The sequence below is a fragment of the Carlito syrichta genome, unplaced genomic scaffold (genome assembly GCF_000164805.1).
Source record: "Carlito syrichta isolate Samal-C Ts95f unplaced genomic scaffold, Tarsius_syrichta-2.0.1 Scaffold315109, whole genome shotgun sequence".
Lineage (NCBI taxonomy): Eukaryota > Metazoa > Chordata > Mammalia > Primates > Tarsiidae > Carlito > Carlito syrichta.
Genome location: NW_007259205.1, coordinates 709038 through 725509, shown reverse-complemented (window position 1 = coordinate 725509; position 16472 = coordinate 709038). Strand labels below are relative to the sequence as shown.

The 16472-nt window shown below is 32.7% G+C and overlaps 1 pseudogene; it reads left to right on the top strand.

The window, feature by feature from the left end:
* Positions 1–15689, top strand: part of LOC110594399 — a 37151-nt pseudogene extending 21462 nt beyond the window's left edge.
* Positions 15690–16472: the final 783 nt, after the last annotated feature.

The following is a 16472-nucleotide window of genomic DNA, read 5'->3' as shown; positions in this document are numbered from 1 at the left end:
TTTTGAGCCTACATTTTTTACTATTCAGTTTCCATAGTTAATACAGGTCTTTTAATGTTTTGGTTGCTTTTGTCCTATCTTTCCTTCCTGTTTTATTTCATATTATTGATTAGAAAAATGCTATTTCTATAATCCAGTGATTCTAACTGTATACTTGCTACATGTTAACATATAATCCTAATTTTATAAAAAGATACTAAAACCTAGGTCTAGTTTAGTTTTGAAATCTCTGGTAACACTGTACTTTGCTTGGAATCCTTAGAAACATGTTATTTCATTAATTAAGATACATTTAAGAATAATAAGAAGCAAAGGAGAGTAATTTTTAAACTAAACGAAGAGTAAATGAAAATCTCTGGCAAATGTATCAGATATTGTCTGAAAACAAACACTTTGAGCAGAAAAGATGGAATATTCTTATGTTAAGCATTTTGTTTAAGAACAATTGTATATGGATTATGTGTTATTTTTGAACAAATAACAGTATATTTAAGACCACCCCAGTGGGAGTTTTTTTAACATAATAAACCAAAATAAACTGGATGGAAGCCTCAAGGGGGTAAGGAGGGAAAATATTGAAATATGTTTTATAGTATAAATAAAGAGAAAATCATTTATTTTAGATACAGGGGAAAAAAACAGTATTGTTCACAGACCAAGTAAACAAGGAGACTTAAATTGTGTGAATATCTTGGTCAATATCAAAGCATACTAATACTTATTATTATTTTTAGTATTTAATCTTATTGGAATCAATGTGTAAAATCCTATTTAGTCGTAAAGCTAGTATAAACCAAGGCTTTCAGCTTATAGGTTTTCTAAATATTCTTAAAACAACAAAAAATAGTATTCATGAAGTTTTTATGAAAACATGACTGAATACTTTAAACATTTTTATAAGTTCATGATGAATATTAAATGTTATATACATTTATAAGTGGACTTTTAAAATTTAACACTGCATATCATCTAATCTATGTGCCAACTAATAATATTTCTGTATGTTAACTGCCACAGACAGAAACATAAGCAACATAAATTGTTGTATCTAAAAATTAACAGACTAAATTTGAAGATTGATATATGTTTTGAACCGAATGTTTGTGTCTTCCCATCACTAAATTCATGTCTTGAAGAACTAACCCTCCAATGAGGCTGCATTTGGTGATGTCAACTCTAAGGAAGTATATAAGGCTAGATGAGACCATAAGGTAAGGAATAACAGTTATGTCTGATAAGAGTAATGCCCTTATAAGAAGAGACTCCGGAGCTCACTCACTTTCATTTGTTCTTTATAATGTATTTCATAATGCATTATTTTTTACATGAATGATATGGGAATGCATTGCAATTTTTTTAGAAAAGAAGGAACATAGCATAAGTGTTTTACAAGTAAACACTTCAGTTCCCATATTAAAAATATACTCTAGCAGAACAGAAATAGGGCAAAGGAGTTCTTTTAGAAGGTTTTTGATAAATAAAACCTTGAATTTAATGCCATGACAGTCATTGATGTCCTTGGCAAGAAGATTTTCAGAGAAAAAGTGTGGAGGGGTGAAAAAAGTATCTGATTCTATACATGTTTTTAGAGTTTGTTCTATACATGTTTTTAGAGTTTATCCAGTGGATGAATTCAGTGCAGTATGTGAGAGAGAAGGTAAAAAAGATACTCCAGCTTGGGCCTTGCAACTAGAATGAGGTTGCTGTCATCAACTGAAGCATGTGTAAGACTGTGCTAAAGGTGGTTGGAGAGGGGAAGAATAGGATAGAGTTTGAGTAGTCTGTTAGGTAGCCAAAGGGATGTGCTAATTAGGCAATTGGATATTGCATTCATAGTAGATGTAAATATGGGATCCTTCTACATAAAGACTCAATGAGACTAACATGAGTTAGTATAGACAAGGCCCATGAGTCCTCAGCCTCTCCATCGTTAAGAGGTTGAAGTTATGAGGAGGGAACAGCAAGAGAAGCTGAAGAGGTGTGGTCAGTGACTGAAGAGGAAAGACAACAGTGGTGGGGGTGGCTTTGGAAGCTGGACAGTAAAATGTTCTCTTGGGGGACAATTGTGATCAAGTTGTGTCAAACAAAGTTGCAATTTGAGAGCTGATAAATAAAACCTTGAATTTAATGACATGGTGGTCATTGGTGACCTTGCCAAGATTTGCAGGGTTTTGGCTGGGGAAAAATCTGGTTGAAGTGAGTTTAAGAAAAAATAAGATGACAAAGATTGGAGAGCAGAAGGATTTATAGAACAACATGGAAATAAGTTTGCAGAACAGGTAATAATGCTAAGTTTGTATACATCTCAGCTCATTAACTCTTATAAAAATTACTGAGACAGTGACACTTATCTCTCTTCAATTAAGATAGACTAGTGACTTGATAGGTGAAATATCATGCCAAAGTGCAAAGATAGAGTTGCAGAAGTTAGACACCAATGAGGTTTTTCTAATGCTGGATTGCATGTGTATAACCTGACTCTATCTCACATTTCGGGAGAACAAAAAGCAAAAAGATTATTTTGAAAATGCATTTGAGTTCAGTTTCAGAGAATTAAAAGTGGGGGAAGAAGATTCTAAGTATAAACAGCGATGAGACAGAAAAAGGTAATAAAAATGGTTCTTTGTCTGTGTTACTTTGTTTCAATCAATCTTTACTTTCTATTTTGCCTGATTTTTTTCCTTAGCTCTGTTTAAGTTTCCTACAGATTTCTGGCTATGGGCATATAATAATTTAGATGAACGATATTATCATTCTAATATATGTATGAAAGGGGAAAAAAGAAAGAAAATATCTGATTACATTGAGAGATAGAAAACTCATGAACACAAGTTAAAAATAAAATTAAAAATGTATGATGAATTGAAAACAGATAATTTTAACTTCTGTATATTAAATATTTAATAAATCATTTTATTTGAATTGTATATTTCAGAATTTAAGATTAACATTGGTGTAAGCATGAACCTGAAATAAGTATAAATTCTGTAAAATTATATATACACTAAGATGTATTTATATGCAGCATATATCATTCTGCAAAAGTGTAGAATTTTGTGGCTACTACTTTACTGACCAAACTTTATTTTGAAAAATAATACTTTTTAAAGTTAATTTGCTCATTTAAAATATATTTTGTAGACCAAACTGGCGCACCTTTAAAAATGTTTTATGTCTTCTCTCAATTGCGTATAATTTCTTCTATAGTTAATTGATGTTGACTTGCAATATATTTATCATAATAATATTTTAAATGGTCATTGTCATTATATGCAGAAAATAATATTTTAGAATTTTCGTTTATTTGATGATTTCTTAACTTCCCAACCTGTCTACATCTTTTCTTATAGCATATTGTATAATCATCAGATATAGTACTCAAGAAATCCTCCTGGAATTTTTTTTCTAATTCCAAATTTGAGTTTATTTCTCTTTGTTTTTACTTGAAAAAACAACATATTTTTAATATTAGGCAGCCACAACTGAATTCTTAAAGATATGCTTTAAAGCAAGATTTTATGTATTTCTGTTATGATAAAATAAAATTATCAGGGTGGTTTTGTAAAGAATGACTTTTCATTTGGTGGAGAATAGTGAGAGGAACTTAACTCTGAGGGCTTCCCCAGTCTGGTCTAGCCTAACTGTCCTGTTGAGTCACCAGTGCTCCCCTTCAGACACCTGCTACTGTGTCACACCGAACCGTGAAAGGCATACTCATCTTACTTCATCAAACCTATGTACTTGCTCTTGCTGGTAATTTCTGAACCACCAAAGCACATCCCACCTATGCATTCTTGTTCAAATCCATGTGACCCAGTAGGGTCCAGTTCTATTGTTACTTTCTTTCTCAGGTATTCTTGGTCTTTTGCACAGGAAGGAATTTCCATTTCCCTAAACCAGACTGAACTTTATTTGCATATAATCTCTTAGGGAATTTTTACTACTTTCCACATTTTATTTGTGTTATTTATGTGCATGCTTTATTGCTCTTAACTTCATGTCTCACTGGTTTCATTTTTCACTATCAATTTTCTTATACCATAGTTTCCAAATCTGGATTTATTTTGACCTAATCTCGTGGTCATTTAAAGTATATCTTGCTTAAATTTTAAGTGAGGGGCTCTGAGTGTTATTTTGTAAAAACCCTTGAATATTCAAAAACATCTTTGTGTTAGCATCACATACAACTATAAAAAAGAGGGACTATAAAAAGCTAATGGTATCTAGTTTTTAACGTTTCATTTAATAAAAAAGTGCATAACAAATTAATCATTGTATCCTAAATAGTGATCATGTCTTTTGCCTTGTACACTGTGAGTTTGTAAAATGATCATTTTATAAGTGCCATAATTTATTTCTCATCCTGAGATACAGTTCTAAGCTCCAAATTTGTATATCCAAAGGTCCATTTGACAGCTGTCCATGTGGCAGCTATCACAGAAACTTTTCACCAGTGCTACTCATTCCATAATCTTCCTGCCTTGGATGAAATTGTCTTTATTCAGCCTCACTGCTTAAACAGGGAAGTCGTTGGAAAAAGCTTTGTAAGTTACCATTTTAGTCCAAACATAATATAAAATGTTATAAAAGGAGTGTTTTCAAATGTTAACAAAATGTGTTAGTCTAAAAATTAGTACATTTGCACAACAAAATAGAACATTTGAAAATAATCCATTTTGCCTTTATAAAATGAAGAGTTAATTTCTAAAATCAGAGGTATTCATTATCTAGGTTGCTAGTTTTATTTTTTTTTAAATAGAGGTACTCAATTATTTAGAGGTATATCCTATATACATGGCATAATACACGGAAATAAATATTTTTATAAAACATAGTTTTAAATCATTTTGTTGTCTGTTATTTTGTTTGTCATTTTCATAACTCTTTTAAAGTATTCAAAAGTGTATAGAGACGTAATTTAACAATTTCACATTTGATAAGCTTTTAGGCATTTTCCAATTATTTTACTATTGCAAGGAATGATAAGATGATATATATATTTGTAATATAATATTTCAATACTTAAATTGAGATAAAGTTTATTTAAAGAAATATAGGGAGAAACTTTTCAAATCTGGGAAAAGATGTAAATATTCAGAGACAGGTAAAGCCAAAAGTCTCCATTCAGATTTAGTACAAGTAAAACTACCTTAACTTATGATAAGCAAACTGTTATTTAACAATTGGTTAGCTATATTTATATGACATAAAACAGGCTTTAACTAAAAAAATAGTAAAGCTACACAAAGAAGGTCATTATATATTGATAAAAAAATCATTTCATCAAGAAGATATAGCAATTGTAAATACATGCACCCAACACTGGAACACCTAAACATATAAAGCAAAGATTAAAGCAGCAAGAGAAAAGAGATCTTGAAAGCAGCAAGAGAAAAAAGTCAAATCACATATATGGGAATTCCAGTAATGCTAGCTGCAGATTTCTCAATAGAAACCTCATAGGTCAGAAAGAAAGTACAATAATATGGTTAAAGTACTTAAGAAAAAACAAAACAAAACAAAACAAAACAAAAAAACTGTCAACCCAAATATTTTATCTGGCAAAGCTGTCCTACAGAAATGAAGGAGAGATAAAGACTCACCTAACGAAAAAAAAGCTGAGGGAGCTCATCACCACCAGACCTGTTTTACAAGAAATACTGAAGGGAGTTATTCATCTGGAAATATAAAGATGCTAATTAGCAACACGAAAACATGTGAAAGTATAAAACTCACTGGCAAAAGTAAGTGCACAATCAAATTCAGAATTGTCTGATAATATAATGGTGGTATGTAAATTATTTATATCTTTAGCATGAAGGTTAAAGGACAAACTACTGAAAATAATAATAACTAAAATAATTTGCTAAGGGATATACAATATAAAAAAATGAAAATTGTGATGTCAAAAATATAACATTTCGAGGGGGAAAGGAAAGTGTAGTTTTTGGTTTGTGATCAATTTTAAGCTACTATCAATTTAAAATGACTTGATATAACTATAAGACACTTTATGTATGTCTCTTGATAGCCAAAAAGTAAAACTCTATAGTAAACAAACAAAAGAAAAAAAGTAAAAGATAAAATAAAATAAAAGCATGTCACTAGAAAAAAACACAAAACCACTTAATCACAAAGATAGATAAGAGAGAAAGAAAGAATTTACAAAAGAGCCAGGAGGTAATTAAGAAAATTAGTTGTAAACCTTTATCTATCAACAATTGCCTTGAATGTAAATTAGTTACGTTTTCCAATCAAAAGACATAGTGTGGTTAAATGGATTAAAAATAAACAACAGCCAGGGAAGGAGACTCACACCTATAATTCCAGCACCTTGGGAGACTGAGGTGAGAGGATTGCCTGAGCCTACAGGTTCAAAAACAACCTGGGCATCTTGGCAAGACCTCATCTCAACAATAAATAAAAAAATTAGCTGGGCATGGCTGTAATTCCAGCTACTAGGAAGGCTCAGGTGGAAGGATCACCTGAGCCCAAGAGATCGAAGCTGCGGTGGCCAGGAGAGTGCCACTACACTCCAGCCTGGGCAACAGAGAGATTCCGACTAAAAAAAAAAATAATAACAAAAACCAAAACTCAGTAATACACTACTTACAAGGGACTCTTGTCACCTTTAAGGATGCACAGGCAATGAAAGTGAAAAATTGAAAAAAAAAATTTAATGCAAATAGAAACAAAAAGAGAGCTCTTTTTGTCTAAGGGGTGACCATATTTACATGACATAAATTAGACTTTAAGTAAAAAATAGTAAAACTAAACAAAGAAGGTCATTATGTAGCAATAAAATGATCAATTCATCAAGAAAAGGAGGAATTCATCATGAAAATATAGCAATTGTAAATATATACACCCAACATTGAAACACAAGCATATAAAACAAATATTAATATCTCTGAACATAGAGATAGACTACAATCCAGTAATAGTTGGAGATTTTGGTACCCCACTTTCAATATTGGGCAGAAAAACAGTAAGAAGCAGTATGGTTTAAACTAAACTTAAGAATAATAGTTGATCTAACAGACATATCTAGAACATTCCATCTAAAGTAGCAGAATGGCATTCTCCTCAAGTGAACACTAAACATTCTCCAAGATAGATTTTAGACCACAAAACATGTCTTGAATTTAAAAGGATTGAAATCATATCAAGTATTTTTTTCTGACCATAATGATATGAAACTATAAATTAATAATAGTTGAAATTGAAGAAAATTCACACATATGTGAAAATTAAACAGCATGATTTTAAGCAGCCAATGGGTCAAAAAAGAAATTACAAAGAAAAATTTTAAAAATCTAGAGACAAACAAAAATGTAAACTCAACATACCAAAATTCATTAAGATTTAGGCTGGGCATAGTGTTTCGCACAAGTAATCCAGCAACTTGGAAGGCAAAGGGAGAATCATTTGAGGAAAGGAATTCAAGACCAGCCTGGGCAATACAGTGAGACTCTCATCTCTATTTACATAAAAAAATACAAAATGCATCAAGATTCAGCAAAACTTTTTTTTTTTTTTTTTTTTGAGTCAGAGTCTCACTTGGTCACCCAGACTGGAGTGCAGTGGACGCTCCCGGCCACCGCAGCCTCGCTTGCTGGGCTCCGGCGATCCTTCCGCCTCAGCCTTCCGAGTAGCCGGAATTACAGGCGCGCGCTACCATGCCAGGCTCTTTTTTTAAAATTTATTTATTGTAGAGCTGAAGTCTCGCTCCCCAGGCGGGTCTCGAACCCGCGGACTCAGTCAATCCACTTACCTCAGCCTCCCAAAGGTGCGGGATTACAGGCTGAGCCACCGAGCCCGGCTCAGCAAAACATTTTTAAAAGGAAAGTTTATGGCCAGAAATACCTACATCAAAAAGAAAAACAGAAAAATCCAAATAAACAACCTAATGTGACACCTCAAGAAATTAGAAAAATCAGAACAAACTAAGCTCAAAGTTAACAGAAGGAAGGAAACAATAAATATTAGATAAGCAGTAAATTAAATAAAGAATAGAAAAACAATAGAAAAGATCAGTGAAACTAAGAATTGTGGCTTTGTGAAAAGATAAAATCAACAAGCCTTGAGGTTCAAAAAATTAAAAATTAAATTAACTCAACTAGAAACTGTTTGAACTAATAAAATAATTTAGCGAAGTTTCAGGATAAAAAAAAATCAACATCCAGAAATAAGTAGTTTTCTATAGTCTAATAATAGACAATCAAAAGAAAGAAAGAAAGAGTCTTATTTACAATAGATACAAAACATAAAATACTTAGGAATAAATGTAACTAAGGAGGTGAAAAATTTGTACACTAAAAACTATAAAACATTGATAGAATTAATTTAAAAGAACACATAATTTGAAAGATATCCTGTGTTTATGGATTAAAATAATGAATATTGTTTAAATGCTTTTTACGACCCAAAACAATCTATAGACTTAATGCAACCTCTATCAAAATTCACAGAAACTTTTTAAAAACCTTCCAAATATGAAGATTTTTTAAACAATAAATAAATAAATAATATTTAAATAAATAATTTAAATAAAAAATACTTATGAAATCAGAAAATATTTTGAGTAACCAAAGCAATTTTGAGCAAAAAGTACAAATTTGAAGACTCACACTATCTAACTTCAAAATTTACTACAAAACTATACTGATCAAAACAGCATGATACTGGGATAAAAGCAGACACATAGACCAACAGAACATAGAAGATAGCCCAGTCAGCCCAGCTCGGTGGCTCAGCCTGTAATCCCGCGCCTTTGGGAGGCTGAGGTGAGTGGATTACCTGAGCCTGCGGGTTTGAGACCCGCCTGGGCAGCAAGACCTCATCTCTACAATAAATCAAAAATCAGCCGGGCGTGGTAGCGCATGCCTGTAATTCCGGCTACTCGGAAGGCTGAGGCGGAAGGATCGCCGGAGCCCAGCAGGCGAGGCTGCAGTGGCCGGGAGCAGCCACTGCACTCCAGTCTGGGCAACCGAGTGAGACTCCAACTGAAAAAAAAAAAAAGAGGATAGCCCAGAAATGAATCCACACTTTCACAGTAAGTTAATTTTTGACAAAGATGCCATTAATAGAGATGCAATAATTTCCTCAATAAATAGTGCTGGAAAAATTAGATATCCACAGGCAGAAGAAGGAAATCAGACTTTATCTCACACTATATAAGAATATGAGCCTAAAATGGATTAAAGACTTAAATGTAAGTACTGAAACTATAAAACTACTAGAAGAAAATATAGAGTAAAAAAGCTCTGTGACATTGGTCTGGGCAAGGACACCAAATCATAGGATACAAAAGCAAAAATAGACAAATAGGGTTATATCAAACTAAAGACTTCTACAGGGCAAATAAAACAATCAACAGAGTTAACAGGCAACTTATGGAATAAGGAATATATTTTAAAACCATATGACTGATAAATGGTTAATAGTCATAATCAATACAAAGCCCAAACAACTCAATGGGAAGAAAAAAAGAAAACATCATTAAAAATAGGCAAAGGATCCAAATAGACATTTCTCAAAAGAAGACATAAAATTGGCCAAGAAATATTTTTTAAAAAAAAACAAAACTAATCACCAGATAAATGCAAATTAAAATCACAGTAAGATATTACTTCACAGCAATTAGAATGACTATTAAAAATAAAATTGGTAAGCCATTGTTGGTGAGGATGTGGGGAAAAGGGAACCCTTGCACACTGTGGATGGCAATGTAAATTTAAATACAGCAATTTTGGAAAACAGTATGGATATTGTCCACAAAACTAAAACTATTATATGAACCAGCCATCCCAGTACTGGGTATTTATTCTAAGGTTATGAAATTAGTATGTTGAAGAGATATCTGCACTTTCGTGTTCAATGCAGACTTGTTCACAATAGCCAAGATATGGAATCAACCTCAGAGTCCATCAGTGGATAAATTATGTAGTATATATATGTGTTTGTGTATATATATGTATATATATATATATATATATGAAAGGGATTGGCAGTAGCGGGATACTGCTGAGATGGAGGGTGAAGGGGACATACATCAATAAGGGTACCTGATTTCAACCCAGGCAAAGTGGGGACCAACGGGAGGCCCAAACTTTACTTACGCAAGGCCCACTTGTATTGCTCCTGAATTACATGCCACATCGTTAAAGTAAAATATTTTTTAAATGTAGTATATAAACACAATAAAATACTATTCAGTCTTAAAAGTATAAAAATCCTGCCATTTGTGAAAACACAGATGAAACTTTAGGACATTATATTAAGTGAAATAACTCAGCACAGAAAGACAAATACTGCGCAGTCTCACATGTGGAATATAAAAAGGTCAGACTCTCATAGAAACTGAAAGTAGAATAGTGGTTACTAGACTTTATAGACTGGAGAATTGGGAGGAACTTGGCCAATGGACACAAAATTTCAGTTACACAGGAAGAGTTCAGGAGATCTATTGTATATATGGTGACTATAGTTAATATAATGTATACTTAAAAATTGCTAAGAGAGGCTGGGTGCAGTGGCTCACACCTATAATCCCTGCACTTCGGGAGGCTGAGATGAGGGAATTGCCTGAGAAACTTGGCGAGACCTCATGTCTACAATAAATCAAAAAAATTAGCCAGGTGTGTTGGCGTGTGCCTGTAGTTCCAGCTACTTGGAAGGCTGAGGCAGAAGGATCAGCTGAGCTCAGGAGGTAGAGGCCGTGGTGGCCATGGATGTGCCGCTGCACTCCAGCATGGGCGACAGAGTGAGACTCCAATTTTTAAAAAAGTTGCTAAGATAATAGATTTTAAATGTTCTCACCAGAAAAAAAATAATCAATATGTGAAGTATTGCATATATTGATTAGCTTAACTTAGCCATTCAATGATGCATTCATATATCAAAATATATTGTGCATCATAAATATATACAATTTTTATTTGTCAACTTGAAGAACAAATACTATATTCCGTATTTGAATTGTATATATCATGTATCTCAGTTTTGTTCCAATATTTGTATTTGTGTCTGTTTTCACTTTTCTTTTTACTGTATATACTTCTATGTCATTAGCCTCAGATAGATTCATTTTATGTTATATTACAATATACATGAATATTGCATATATAATATTTATTCTATTATTGTGTAGCTCAATATTTTTCTTTTTTAACTGTCTTCTATGTTATTTTTTCTAGTTTTTTGTGTTTGCTTTTTCACATTTTTCTTTATAAAAGAATATATGCTTATATTTGACATGATACAGTAATTTCTACCTGTGAATTAACTGCATCTTCAATGATTTGTTACATACCATTTCATTTCCTTTGAGTCCCTTTGAGTTTTTAATTTGTTTTTATTTTTTTTATCTTTAGTCATGAAGTATGTGAAACTACAGGACTTTACTTAACAAACACTATTTTTTTCATTTCTACTTTATACAATTAATTTCTGTCTGAATGCCCTTGAAGTCAGATAATAAATGAATGTGACACATATATGTGTATATGCATGTATATCTCACACAAATATATATAAAACAAAATGTGAAATAGGGTAAATTTGCAAAGACTTGCTTCATTAGTTCCATGGATAATTTTTAGTACATGATTCATATTTACTTGGATTTACTTGAAAAGAATATACTACCTACAATTGTATAACTCTCGTTTCCTCCCCTTTTCTCCTCTCTTTGTCTTTCTCTTAAACTCATTAAAGATGTTTGCTTCATTTCATTTATTTCTCTTTTTTCCAAAATATATGTGTCCATATTAATTTTATATATTCATTTTCTTGAGAACAAATTAGAATTCCCCACTCTGATTTTAGTTTTGTTACTTTTTAAAAGTATTTCCTCCAGTTTTGACTCCTGTATTTTGTTTATATAGTAAGGTGCATATAATCCTTACTTTCATATCTTCCTTGATTCAAATATATGTCTTTCATCACTGTACGTTCAAATTAAATTTAATCCAACACTAGTCTTGCTGAACCCAGTTTAAGTGTATTTGCAATATTAATATTGTTTCTTATTTCATTCTTTATATAATATACAATTTAGGTCTTTTTCCTGAAAAAATTATAGAGATGAATTTGGTTTTATTTTTAAAATTTCAGTCCTAAAGTCATAAGTTAGTCAGTTTAATTATCTATATTTATTGCAATTCCTATACTTTCTGAATCATATTTACCCTCTTATTTTTTAGAAGACATAGTTTTTAAATAGATATTAAAGAAACAATATAAAATTATATAATAATGTTATAACATATTTTAATAGAGGTATTTCAGAACTCTTGAAATGTTACCTATTATTCAAAAGAGAGTTTTTTGCTTTTTTTGTTTTTTAAGATATGGTTTACAAGTCAGGATTGGGTACATAAGAGGTTTATGTACAGGTGAAAGCTGGGCCTCCCATTGGGTTTCACTTCTCCAGGATTAGGATCAGGCATCCTTATTGATGTTATGCGCCCCACCCTCTCCCCAGCTGTGCCCCACTACTGCCAATTCCTTTCTTGTAGTATTATGCTAGACATTCAGGGTCCACTTATAAGTGGGAACATGGGGTACTAACTTTATTTAGGTAATAGATCACTAGCTATTATAGACTCTAAGTTCATTCACGTTCCTGCCAATTCCATAATTTTGTCCTACTTTGTGGCTGCATATGCATCACATTTTTTAATCCAGTCCTCTTTTGATGGGCAGCACAGTTGGTTTCATGTTTTTGCTACTGCGAATAGAGCTGGAATAAACGTGCATGTGCAGGCATCTTTTTGTAGAATGATCTGAGTTCCTCCAGGTATAGTCCCAGAAGGAGGATTGCTTGGATCATGTGGAAGGTCAATTTCTAGTTCTTTTAAGAATTGTCACACTATTTTTTGCTTCTGCAAAGCAAAATAAACCATCAAGAGAGCTTACAGAATGGGAAAAAAATATTTGCCAGCTATATATCTGACAAAGGCCTAACATCCAGGGTCTATAAGGAACTCAAACATGCCGAAAGGAAAAGAAAACAAACAATCCTATTAAACAGTGGACAAAAAACCTGAATAGATACTCAAAAGAAGGTATACAAACAGTCAACAGACACATGAAAAAATGCTCAGCCTCACTAATCATCAGGAAATGCAAATCAAAACCACACTGAGATACCATCTAACTCCAGTAAGAATGGCCATCACAAATAAAACAAAAACAAAAGATGCTGCTGAGGATGCAGAGAAAAAGGAACACTTCTACAGGGTTGCTGGTATTGCAAAAGAAAGTTTTAAATTTTTTCTATTTTTAAATTATTATAGATACATAATAGTTTACTACCCTCCTATTTTGTGTTTAATTATTATTTTTCTTTTTCCTCACTCCTTCTTTTCTGTGAATTCATTAGAGCTGTACTTAAACCAAACCAAAATTTAGGCAGAAAAAGGAGAGAGATATATTTCTTACTATATACTAGGCAAAGTAAAAATGGATTTGCATTTGTTAGCTCATTCAATTCTCATAACAATCCTATCAATTTAGAATTATTGTTTCCCATTTTTTTCAGAGGCATAAACAGGATAAATAATTCTTTAAGATGATGAACCTAGTATATTGCAAAGGCAGGACTAGGACTTAGGTTTTCCACATGTATTATCATGTGTCGTACATTATCTTGATTTCATTATGTTAAAATAATTGTAGACAAGAGATGATAATGCATTTTTTAGACATGAGTAAAACATTGATGAAATTCTTAGTTATTCCAAACAGAATTACCTAGAAAGCTTAAAAATTTCCAGACAAAAATAGTATTTACACACTTTATATGTGTTTACAAGTATCTTAAATGTTAAAACTTTCAAACTAAAGGAATAAGAGAACATTTTTTCCCATTAGCTTACAACTGAGCTACCTTCTAGCATATTTGATCCAACTATAGTCATAAAATTGTAGTTCCTATAAATTTATATATAATATAGTCTTCTTATGCAATATTCCAGTGCTAAATAAATATAAACAAACAATCTAATATAATATGATTGTAAGCACTAGAATAAATGTTTAACAACATGCTTACATTACTAAAGGTAGAGCCCTCTGACAGCAGCAGTGAAGCAAAAGAGGTGGATAACAGGCATTTTTGCAGATTGATTTATCAGCATTTTGTCATTTTAACCAATAAATGATACAAAATTGTATTAAACAAAATGATTTTGCTGTTTCAACTACTTTTCTTGCTTAAGAGAAATCACAGACTTTCAGATGAAGTTGAACACACCAATACTGCGTAACTGTCAGTCTGTTTATTGCAGTTTGTCTACAGTACAGATTTTTGTGGAAAGAGCCAAAAGATATTCACTTGGTGTTAAAATTTCTGATGCACTGTGTTTGGCTCTTGTTTATGCTTTAATTTAATTGGCTGGCATATAGTCTGCTAAACTGTGTTCTATTTTATACACAAAATACTGTTATAGTACTTCTAATAGCTTCCAGTAGGAACACTGACTGGAGAGGAAGGTTATTTTTATTTAGTAAAACATTCTTACATCTTGAAAAATCGGTTCCAATATAAGAAAAGGGGTTTCTAGGGAAATGATCACAGTAATATATTATTTAAGCTACCTCAAATATCCTCATAAAAACAGAGCAACTAAATAGCAAACCACAATCCATGGATCAAATTTACAATAAAATTACTTTACAAATTATCCCTAAACACTCAAAATGTAAGTGGATGAGGAGAAATACAACAGTTACAAGCCCTGCATTATCTCGGCCTTTTTGCACATGGAAGTCCGAGAAACAACCAACCATCCTAAGATCTGAGAACAGAATATTCACCAGGGGCCAATTTGAACACAGCAGTTAAAACTAACAATTTTGCCTAATTCATAGCTAGTCAGTACAATTGTTTGTTGGAAAGGTGTGAAGGGGTTGGAGCAATCTAGTGTCTATGAATTATTGAAACTGAATCATCATGGCTCCCTTCTACAACAAAGTTCCACGCAGAGAGAAGGCAAAAACAAAACATCTACTGAGAACTGAAGTTAGAAGTATCAGGACAAGGACATTTTTCATAAAAATGAAAAAAAGGTCTACATAAAAGTGAAGGAATGGGCCCGCTGAGGAAGGCTGAGTGAAATTTAGATGGATCAGGCCATGTGACCTTGGACATCTCTGCTGCCAACCTTGGATGAGCTCTGGACATGGGGCAGGCTCATGTGGTGGGCAGGCTCATGTGGTGCTCAGGCTGTAGCAATGTCATCATGTTATGATGCTGTCCAGGCATCAACCTTGCTACTGGAATCTCCAGTAGTGAAGCAGAAATGCTCAAGGCTTTCCAGCACAGATGATGGTTATTTTGACCCTCAGCTTAAGAAGAGTTCTCCTAAGATATCTTATAAGGCCATTGTCATATGCCACTGTGCTATTTTTGATTGACGCCTTTCTCATTATCACAGGATCCCTCCTTTGGTTGGGCTACATCAGCCAAAGTGGAGGACAGATTGCCCATTACAGTCCTGATCATTGGCATTCTTGTGTCCCTGCTATGATTGTACCACCTGTGCGTCACTTACTATGTACCCAAAGGCTACAGGGATTACTCCTACTATGACATTCCAGATTTTGGTGATGAACACCAACCTCCGTGGGAGTCACAGTGGGACTGCTACAGCTTTAAGATATTGAGCAGAAAGTATTGCTAAGGGTTAAGGAATTATGCAGTTTACAAGTATTTAGCAAAACAATGGCCAGATTTTATGATTTCATTCCTAAGACGTTAACTGAGTTTACAATGAGTTTATTAGGACACACTATTTTTCATCTCCTGGCCCTGATGAAACCTCCTGACAATATTCCCACATGAATACGTATACTTATCTTCACCTTCATGTTCTAGTGGAGACCTTGGTAAAATCAAATATCCATGTGGATCCATCTGTAATATGTTTTACTTGCTTTCTTGTAGAGAGCAACCAAAAATTTTTAAACTAAAGAGCAAGTTTTCAAAATGTAAACACTTCCTCTGTTTACCAATCCTTGACCAGCTCTGATCTGGTTCACAAACAGACTGAACAGCATATAATATGGGTTATTTTGTCCTTTGTAGATCAAGATGTTCTGTATTACATGTCTTTAAGGACTGAATTTTTTGCTATTTCCTAATGAAAAATGTAGATATGTGGTTATTACTTAGAATATATAACCCTATTGTTAGCACTTTGTGATGTCATTCTGCTAAAGATCATGAGACTCAGCCCAGGTACCTAGAGGATTAGATTGCTTAAGGTTGATTCTGTTTTCCGGCTTGCACAAAGTTATTTACTTTAAAAATAAATTTAAATATCAAAATTCAAATTCTACAACAAGAAGTGAGAAAGGGAAACTGGGTCAGAAGAATCTTATATTTTTGAATACAACCAAAAAAAAAAAAAAGAGAGAGAGAGAGAAAGAGAAACCTCTATGAAGTTGGAAAAACTCTAATTGTA